The following is a 9258-nucleotide window of genomic DNA, read 5'->3' as shown; positions in this document are numbered from 1 at the left end:
CTGCAAGCAGGAGCGCTAGTTCATCCTGCTTGTTCCCCATGCTCCTAGCATTAGTATATAGGCACTTGAGCCCTGCGACTGGTGCCTTTGCTGCCCCCCCGCTCCGAGTCCCAAGGGGCCCCTTATTTCTTACCTGCTTATTGCTTACCTGTGCTGCAGTGCTGGCCGCCTCATGGCTTTCAGGTTCCCAATGTTCTCCTTCTTCAGGCTGGGCTGTTCCTGTGGGATGCACTAAAAGAATAGAGACACCTGTAATGGGGGCAGTCCCCTCTTCCCCCTCCTCCACAGCCAAGAGCCCTAGCCCAGGCACTGGGTAAAAACCCTTTGCTTCTCTGCCCCAGCCACCGCAGCCTGGTCCCAGGTGGAGGAGCTCTGAAAATCCCTATTGAGACTTTGCTGAGACCTGCAGTGGGGACCACTTTCCCTCCCAGTCCCTCCTCAGCTAGCTTGCTAGGCAAAGAAGGGCCATGGCCAGGTGACTGCCCTGCCTGACAGCTGTAGTGGAGCTTGCAGTGGGGGCTTTACACCCCGATTACTCCCCAGGCCCAAGCCAGGACCTGGGGCAATCGCGCAGCCATGTTGTGCCCCTGGGCAGTAGGCCAGCTGTGCAGGAGTATGGGGGAGTAAGTGGGGCATGGGGACAGCCAGAAGAAATGGGACTTGGTGGGCAACAGGAACAGAGGCCCAGACAAAGACATGGGGGCTAGGGTCTGGGGATGGAAGGGAAACAGTAAGTGCATCTCCTGGTCTGCCAGCTCTGCAGGCCTGGGGCTGTTGACCAGGGGCCTGAGCTGTGCTGACGGGCACTGCTGGTCTGCCCCCTCAGCCTACCCACCCCCTGTGCAGGCTCCCACGTCCACACTGCAGGGAGCTGCTGGGGGATGCCTTCCCAGTGAGGTGTGGGGGAAGCCATCTGCATGCCCTTGGGCACAAGACAAACCTGCAAAGATGCCCCTTCCCCACCTCCCAACTCCCCCATAACCCCCGAATCCCACCCGCAGCCCTCCCTACCCCTGGCAGCCTGCTCCCCCGCACTGCTCGGCAGCTGCTTGCCCTGGGCTCAGCCAAGCACAACTAGGGGCAGCTCCTGCAGGGACTCGGACACAGACTGGGGTATGGATGGGGCTGTCCCTTCTCTCCCGGGACAAACTTCACGCCTTTTGGGCAGCAGCTGCAGGTCAATGTGTGAAAACCCTGCAGCCTGGCATCCCATACCCTGCCCCTGAAGTATACACAGAGCCCTGGGCCACCTGCCACCCCCCCCACCCCCCCACAGCATCCCCCTGCTCACTCACCCCACAGCTCCACAGGCTCCTGGCCTGCCCCCTGCACAGACACATGAGTGCTGCCACCATCCTCCCCCCTGCACTATCCCCACCCGCACCTGCACCTGCACCTGTACACAGTCCCAGACCTTGCACCAGCTGGCAGGGAGCAGTTCCCAGGCCTGTCCCTGACCCACACCTTCTCTGGCCTCACTGGCCCCTGCCCGGGAGCATCAGTCCAGAGCCCCTGCAGCCTGCAGTGTCCACCCCCGCTCTCCCATGCCCTCCCTGCCTTCCCTGTTTTCTTGGTTTGCCCCAGGCACTTGGTAGCGGTGCCCATCTTGGCCGCCCTTTGGAGGCTGGTCGTGTCTGGTGGGCACTGCCCGTGTCCTCCCCCAAGAACATCCCACCGGTCTGTTGGAGCTCCAGCAGCTGCAGCAAACAGCCCTGCAGGAGGCATCGCCCGGCCCGGGGGCAGCCAGGTCCAGGGAGGCTTGCAGGGAGGCTTCAGGGCAGGGAGCAGCGGGAAGGGCCTGGCCTGGCCTGGGGCCCCAGCCTGAGGAGATTTGGTCTGCCGCTCTGGGTCACACACGCTGTGCTTCCAGCCCTGCTGCCCTCCCCTGGGCCCTCCGGAGCGCTGTGTGTGTGACCCAGAGCAGCAGCGCACAGAGGGGCTGGACAGGGAAGCTGGCTGCGGCTGCAAGCTCTGCGCTGCCCTGGTCACACTTCCCCTGTGTGCACGGGAGCAGTGGGCAGCACGCATGGTTGTGCCCCTCGCTGCTGCCCCTGCCTGCAGGGGAAGCGCGGCCAGGGCGGTGGGGAGCTCAGAGCAGCAGCTTTCTGCACCCCCCGCTGTGCCCTGCCATGTGGGGTTCCACACAAAAGCAGGAAGCATCGTTAATATATGGTGCCTCCACGGAGCCTGGGCTGCTTCCAGGGCTGGGAGGCAGCAGCTGTTTGCAGCCTCCCAGCTGCAGGCAGCCCAGGTTCTGGGTAGCTGCTGATAAGTACGGAGCCTGGGCTGGGGAGCAGGGGCTTTGGGTTGGGGGCAAAGGGCACGAGCAGGGCTGGGGGCAAGGTTCCCTCTAAGGTGCGTGCGTGCATGGCCGTGCACAACTAAAAGTGTGGTCACGCACAGCCTTAGGCTGTGCATCTGGAGCGGAGCTGAGGGTCAGCTCCTAGGTGAGGTGGGGGCGGGAGCCTGGCACGGGCTCTGCCAGCTCTGTGGAAGTGCTCTGCTTCCCCGCATCAGGACCGGGGAGTGGGGCACTTCCCTGGAGCCAGGGGAGCCTGCGCCAGGCCCCGGCCCCAGCCTCCATCCTCGGGAGGAGCCGCTGCCTGCCCCAATGAGGCTCCAGCGGCTCCGGGACGCTGCTCTGCTCCCCCACATTGCCTTGGGGAGCCAGGAGGCATGTGGCATCAGGGCAGGGCAGCAGAGCAGTGTCCCGGAGCCCGCGGAGCCTCACCGGGGCGGGCAGCGGCTCCTTCCTGAGGTGAGGCAAGGTAGGGATGGAGGCTGGTGTGGGGGGCTGGCACGGGCTCCGCCAGCTCTGGGGAACTGCTCCACTCCCTGGCCCTGATGCGGGGGAGCAGAGCACTTCCCGAGCTGGTGGAGCCTGTGCCAGTCCCTGGCTCCAGCCAGCCCCCAGCCCCAGGTCTCTGGCCCCAGCCTCTGGCCCCCAGCCCCAGCCTTTTGGCTCTGGCCCCAACATCCAGCCCCCCGCCCTTGACCCCAGCCTCTGAGCTCCAACCCCCGGTCCCCAGCCTCTCAATTCTGGCCCCAGCCCCCAGCCCCAGCTCCTGACCTCCACGTCCCAGCCCCCAGCCCCCTTCGGTAAGTGTCCCACCCCGGATTGAGGTGGCGCACTCACGGACCGAGGCAGTGCGCTCACGCACCGCTACTCCTTAGAGGGAGCATTGGCTGCGGGGCAGGGGCTTTGGGTGGGGGGCAAGCTGAGACTGGGGCAGCACCTGGTTAAAAAAAAAAGAAAAAGGAAACAGGTGTGGATGGAGTGAGGAGGGTGGCACTCAGGCCGTCTGCACCTGGAGCTTGGGGAACCCCAGCACCGGGAGTTTCACCTTCAGGAACACCAGCCGCTCCCCCAAACCAGCATCCAAGCAGGTGCGGTGGGATGTCACTACATCCCCAGTGATACTGAAGACCCTGTCAGTCAGCATGCTGGTCAGTGGACAGGACAGGTGTTCCCAGGCACCTGTGGCCAGATCCTGCTACACCTTGCTGCGGCTTGCCCAGTAGGCCAAGGGGTCGCACATGGACCCACCTGTTCCACGTCCCCCCACCTCCACCATTCTGCCTCCCTGACTTTCTTTTCCAGCACCTCCGTCCACTGATTCAGTGGTTGGCTGCCACATACGGTGCCCTTCACCCTTGGGTCACACGTGGTGACCAGCACATGGACTGTACTGGATCGCAAGGGATCAAGCTGCTTCCAGATGCTCTCCTTCAGCCGCCTCACCAGTGCCTGCACATCTGGTGACAGCAGCCTGCCCCAGCCAGGCACAATGATCCCCTGGAAGCTCTCCGTTTGGCTGCAAAGTTCCCACACTATGGGGATCACCTGGATCACCTGGTGTGGAAATAAGTTTAACCAGGTCTCTTACTTGACTAAGAGGAGAGACAAAGAGAGAGAAAGAGAAGAGAAGAAGATGCTGATGCTGTGTGTTTTAAAATGTTCTAAGATAAGGAAAAACCTTCATGGCTTGTTTTGTCTGTGTGCAGATGTTAACCTCCTCCTTTCCAGGAACCAGAACCTGATAGCTGTTCCCAGAACGCAATGTGTTTGCTGAAAAAGTAAACTGCCTACGTGTGACAAACGAATGATCAACTTCTTCCTGTTTCTTCAAGGTTGCTCTTGTACACTTATAGAGTTCAGAGTTCCTTTGAGAACCCTCCTGGTGATCACTTGTAGAGTGCTAAATAAACCAAGATGGCTCTGTCAATTCTGAGAGAACCACAACGCGAGGTTTGATTTCTTCCACACTGGATAAGGAGGGCTTCAGTGACACTGATGATCTTGGTGGCCTCGAGGAAGAGCTTGAGGACCACCAAGATCTGGGAGATGGTATCCCACTCAGCTCTGTTCAGGGGGCCACTGATCTCCCCAAGCAGGGCTATCTCATGGATGGCCTTCTGTTGCTCCACCAGCCTCTCGAGCATCAGGTATGTGGAGTTCCACCGAGTCTCCATGTCCTGTGTGATTTTGTGCTGAGGATGTTCAGCTCTGTTTGTTCATCCCACAGCACCTTGCCCCACTTGATGCTCCTGTGGATATAGCCCCCACCTTCCTGCATTTGGAAATGAGCTTGCTGGCGGGGGCAGCACGCTCACCGACAGACACAAGGCATCCCTGACAACAAGGTGCAACTTGTGTGCCACACAGCGGATGCCAACGTTGGCATCATGGACCACCTTGACCATATTGGCCCTGCTGTCCGGGACCATGAACCCATGGGTGAGTTCGCCCTGCCCAGCGAGCCACCCCTGCACCAAGCAGTTCATGGCCCCCATGATCTCTGTTGCTGCATGGGATGCATCCATCACCTTGGCTTGAAGGAGAGCTCACCGACAGCTTGACTGGTCACATCAGTGCCCTGTGAGGGAGAGGTAAGTGTGATCTCCACCCCAGCTGCTCCAGATGTTCGAAGCGAAGTGTAAGGACAACTGTGGACCTGCCTTGTGCAGCTTCTCCCTCAAGTACTCCACACATGCTTCCTACAGGGATGGCACCACCATCCCACTGAAGGTGGTGCATGCGGGCACTTGGTATGATGGGACCGCGAGTGCCATGAGCCATCCGAACCCTGGCTGCTCAAGTAGGAAGAATGGCTGGCCATCGACAGCGAGCATCTCCCCAATGCTCTGGGTGATCTCGCTCGATGTTGGAACGTGCCCTGCTTTCTGTCCGCCTTTCCCCCACTGTTCCAGGGTGGCCTGCCTCTGCTTGGCGGGGATGGGGGCTTTGGAGAGAGAGGGGACTTCCCTTTGGGCATGCTTCCCGTGGTGCCAGGCTGAGGAGGGGCAAGGGCAAGGTGTGGTGCCCAAGGTGATGCATCAGCAAACCTGTGGTGCTCATGTTTTGTTCCCTTGCTCCGGCTCGTTTTGGCTCAGCAGTACAAACAAATAGCATATGTGGGATCGTCTGCCAGCTCAAAATGATCCCAGACCACACTACCTGCTCGCTTCTGGGGTGCGGGGGCATCTGTGGATGCTTCTGCACTTTCCCCCTCCTCAGCAGGCAGAGGCACAGCAAGAGGAGGAGCAGACTCAGCTGAGCCCCTCGCCTCCACCTCTACATAAACCTCCTCTGAAGTGCCTTCTGGGGAAGGAGACCTGGCTCGAAGGGAAACTTGAGGGGTGTCGAGCACAAACTCAGCTGATTCCCACTCCTTCCCCAGAACATCCCTTGCTAGGGCACTGAGACCCAGATTCGGTGCCAGCTCTTCTGGCACGGGAAGGCTCAGCATGGGAAGTGAGACAGGGGTGGAGTAGGCTGCTGTGCTGGTGCTGCTGGTTGTGACTGTCGTCATGGTGGGGGGGTTATGTCTGGTGCACGTGGAAGGGACACAGTCTTGGGCACAGGCAGTGGCACTGCTCCCCTCTCCTTGCTGCTTGTAGCAGCCTCGTCCCTTTGAGCTGGAGGGAAGAGGCTGCGTCTCAGTTTGGTGTGGGGGTGGGGGGAACTTACAGCTCTCCCTCTACCCCCTCTTCCACCCCTCCCTGCAGGCTGGCCAGGGTGGCCACCTGCCTTTCCACCACACTTCATGATGTGTTTCATGTCTTCCTTTTCAAGAAATATATAAATGTATTTGCATTCCTATATAAATTAAAAATTGTAGGTGTGGTGCAGTCAAGAAATTTATGGAAGCAATAAAAATATATCTGTCTCCATATATAAACTAAAAAATGTAGGTGTGGTGCCGGCAAGAAATTTATGAAAGCGATAGAAATATATCTGTATATAAATTCAGAAATCTAGGCTTGGGTGTGGTGCAGGCAGGCAAGAAATTTATGAAAGTGATAGAAATATATCGTCTCTCTATATAAATTCAATAGCGCTGGTGTGGTGCAAAGAATGAATGTATAAAAACAAATATATATAGTAAATTCCTATATAGAGTAAATTCTAGAAGAAATTTATGAAAGTGATAGAAATATATCGTCTCTCTATATAAATTCAATAGCGCTGGTGTGGTGCAAAGAATGAATGTATAAAAACAAATATATATAGTAAATTCCTATATAGAGTAAATTCTAGAGTAACCCTATCCAATGTAAGTATAAAATTCAAAAGAATAAATCAATGAATATAATAATAAAATAAAAGCACCCAGGAGAAGAAGGTATTCTGAAATCCCTCGTGCTAGGGTAGCAAGCAGGAAACCCTTTAGAAAATCAGTGCTGCTAGCCGCAGCGGTGTGACGGTGAGGTGCTAGAGCAGACAGCTCACTAAGTGACCCCAGAGCAGAAAGCAGGGCAATTAAATAATGCTGCCTTTTATGCAGTTTTTCTGTCCCGCCCCCAGAGCCCTGGGGTTGGAAGGGACCTCAGGGAAGGGGATCAATCACTAGTCAGCTACATGTCAATAATGAGAGCACTCCTTCCTCCCCTCCCCTTATTTTACTTTCTCTTTCGGAAGCCATTGAAGGTAAGCCCAGCTTCATAATCGAAACTCGAAACATTCTGAATGTTTCAAAACGTTTCGCCCTGCCCTGTTTTGTTTCGACCCTGTTTTGAGCCTCCCATTTCGTTTTGACTTTGCAGTTTCGAGGTCAAAACGGCTTGAAACAGCACCGAAACAAAACAGGTGGCAAAATTTCGCACAGCCCTACTACAGAGGCCGTGATATTTTCTTGCTCCACCTCAAGCCGGCACGTAAGCGCCCTCCATCATCCTTTCAGGCAGGCAAACACCCATGCCACGGCCATCCTGCAACTGCTCAGATGGTAGTTAAAAACCAGCTTCCTTCATAAGGCTTCATGACCCAGGGCTTCAGGGGCTAGGCAGCGTCTGCTAATATAACTGGGAGAACGGTGACACCACGGATCACTGTCTTCTCCATGCCAGGTACATACTGTCCTTTCTCCACAAGGGCAGGCAGAGGGGAGTTTCTGAACACGGGAGCATCATGCGCGCCGCCGGCCCACCCGGTATAAATGCTTGTGAACCGGCCCTGAGTTCATGGCTTGCAAGATGATGGAGGCATATCCTTTCCTGTTTGTGAAAGCCGTCCCTCTCCCTGCAGGGCACAGCACTGGGGTGTGAGTGCTGTCTAAAGGCCCCACGCAGTTAAACCCCTTCTCATTAAAGCCATCTATGACTTGTTGAGGATTCACCAGGTGGATATTTTTGTTTGCAGCGATCTCCTTAAGCAGCAGGCATACCTCACCAGTTACCAGGCTGACCATGCTGAACTGGTTGGCAAGGTTGTGGAGGCTGGATAGGCCAGTTTCATGATGGCCATTGCAACCCTCTTGTCTGGTGGGATGTGGTCAGAAAAAGTATTTAAGGGTCAGGTCACCTGGTTTAGGTGGAGATTGCCTCTGGAAAGGCATTTTTGGAAACACAAACTGAAGCATGGGCATCCAGAATCCTTACCTGAAATGTAGCTAGTAAATGAGAGTTATGTACCTTCAGACGCGTATCAAAGGGCCAACAAGCCCATTCTGTTTTGCTCAACTTGGTTTTCTTTCAACATAGTTTTGTATTCCTTCCTCCCCCTCTCCCTCTTTAAGCAATAAAGCTATCTGTCATAGCACGCCGTGCTGTAACTGCTTATGTGGGTGACACTTGCCTGTATAGCCCCTTTTCCTCGGCTGGCTAAAGAGAGCATGGCTTTTGGACTTCCCTGCCTTGCAGGAGGCTACTAGTGAATGCTTCAGGCTAAAAGAAGCACCCCAAAATATCACAGTGTGCTAAGCACCTCTAAGGTCAACAGGATCTGTGTACCCCGTATGGATAAGGTGGTGCCAGGCCAGGTTAAAGGACTGGGAGAAGCTTATCTCATTCCTCTTGGCATCAATACGGCTTCTCCTGTGTGTGGATGACCTAGTGCTGGACCAGGTGGGAAAGATGGGTAAAGCTCTTTCCACTCTCTGAACACTGAGTATTCAGTACTCTGAACAAGCTTCTACCGTGTGGATGCGATGGTGTTTGGTCAGGGTGGAGGACAGGGTGAAGCTCTTCCCACACTCCAAGCACTGGTGTGGCTTCTCTTGCGTGTGAATAAGCTGGTGATGGGTCAGGCTGCAGCGCTGTCTGAAGCTCTTCCCACACTCCAAGCACTGATGTGGCTTCTCCCCTGTGTGGATGAGGCGATGTTTGGTCAGGCTAGAGGATCGGGTGAAGCTTTTCCCACACTCCGAGCACTGATGTGGCTTGTCCCCTCTCGCTTCTCCCCTGTGTGGCTGCGCTGGTGTTTGGTCAGGTAGGAGGACAGGCAGAACCTCTTCCCACACTGCGAGCACTGATGTGGCTTCTCCCCTGTGTGGATGAGCTGGTGTTGAGTCAGGTGGGAGGATCGGGTGAAGCTTTTTCCACACTCCAAGCACCGATGCGGCTTGTCTCTTGTATGGATGAGGTGGTGTCTGGTCAGGTCGGAGGATCGGGTGAAACTCTTCCCACACTCCAAGCACCGATGTGGCTTCTCCCCTGTGTGAGTAAGTCGGTGCTGGGCGAGGTCAGACAGCTGTCGGAAGCTCTTCCCACACTCCAAGCACTGACGTGGCTTCTCCCCCGTGTGGATGAGGCGGTGTTGGGTGAGGTTGGAGGATTGGGTGAAGCTCTTCCCACAGTCCGAGCACTGATGTGGCTTCTCCCCGGTGTGGATGTGTTGGTGTTTGGTCAGGTAGGAGGACAGGTAGAACCGCTTCCCACACTCTAAGCACTGATGTGGTTTCTCCCCGGTGTGGATGAGTCGGTGTTCAGTCAGGTGGGTGGATCGGGTGAAGCTTTTCCCACACTCCAAGCACCGAT

The 9258-nt window shown here is 56.2% G+C and overlaps 2 pseudogenes; one reads left to right on the top strand and one right to left on the bottom strand.

Annotated features, from left to right (window-relative positions):
- Positions 1-9258, top strand: part of LOC106723127 — a 216340-nt pseudogene that overhangs the window by 112535 nt on the left and 94547 nt on the right.
- The window catches only part of LOC102381446, a 35892-nt pseudogene continuing 33055 nt past the window's right edge, over positions 6422-9258 (bottom strand).

The sequence above is a fragment of the Alligator sinensis genome, unplaced genomic scaffold (genome assembly GCF_000455745.1).
Source record: "Alligator sinensis unplaced genomic scaffold, ASM45574v1 scaffold968_1, whole genome shotgun sequence".
Taxonomy (NCBI): domain Eukaryota; kingdom Metazoa; phylum Chordata; order Crocodylia; family Alligatoridae; genus Alligator; species Alligator sinensis.
Note: the sequence above shows the minus strand (reverse complement) of the source record. Positions and strands in the feature narration are given on the sequence as shown.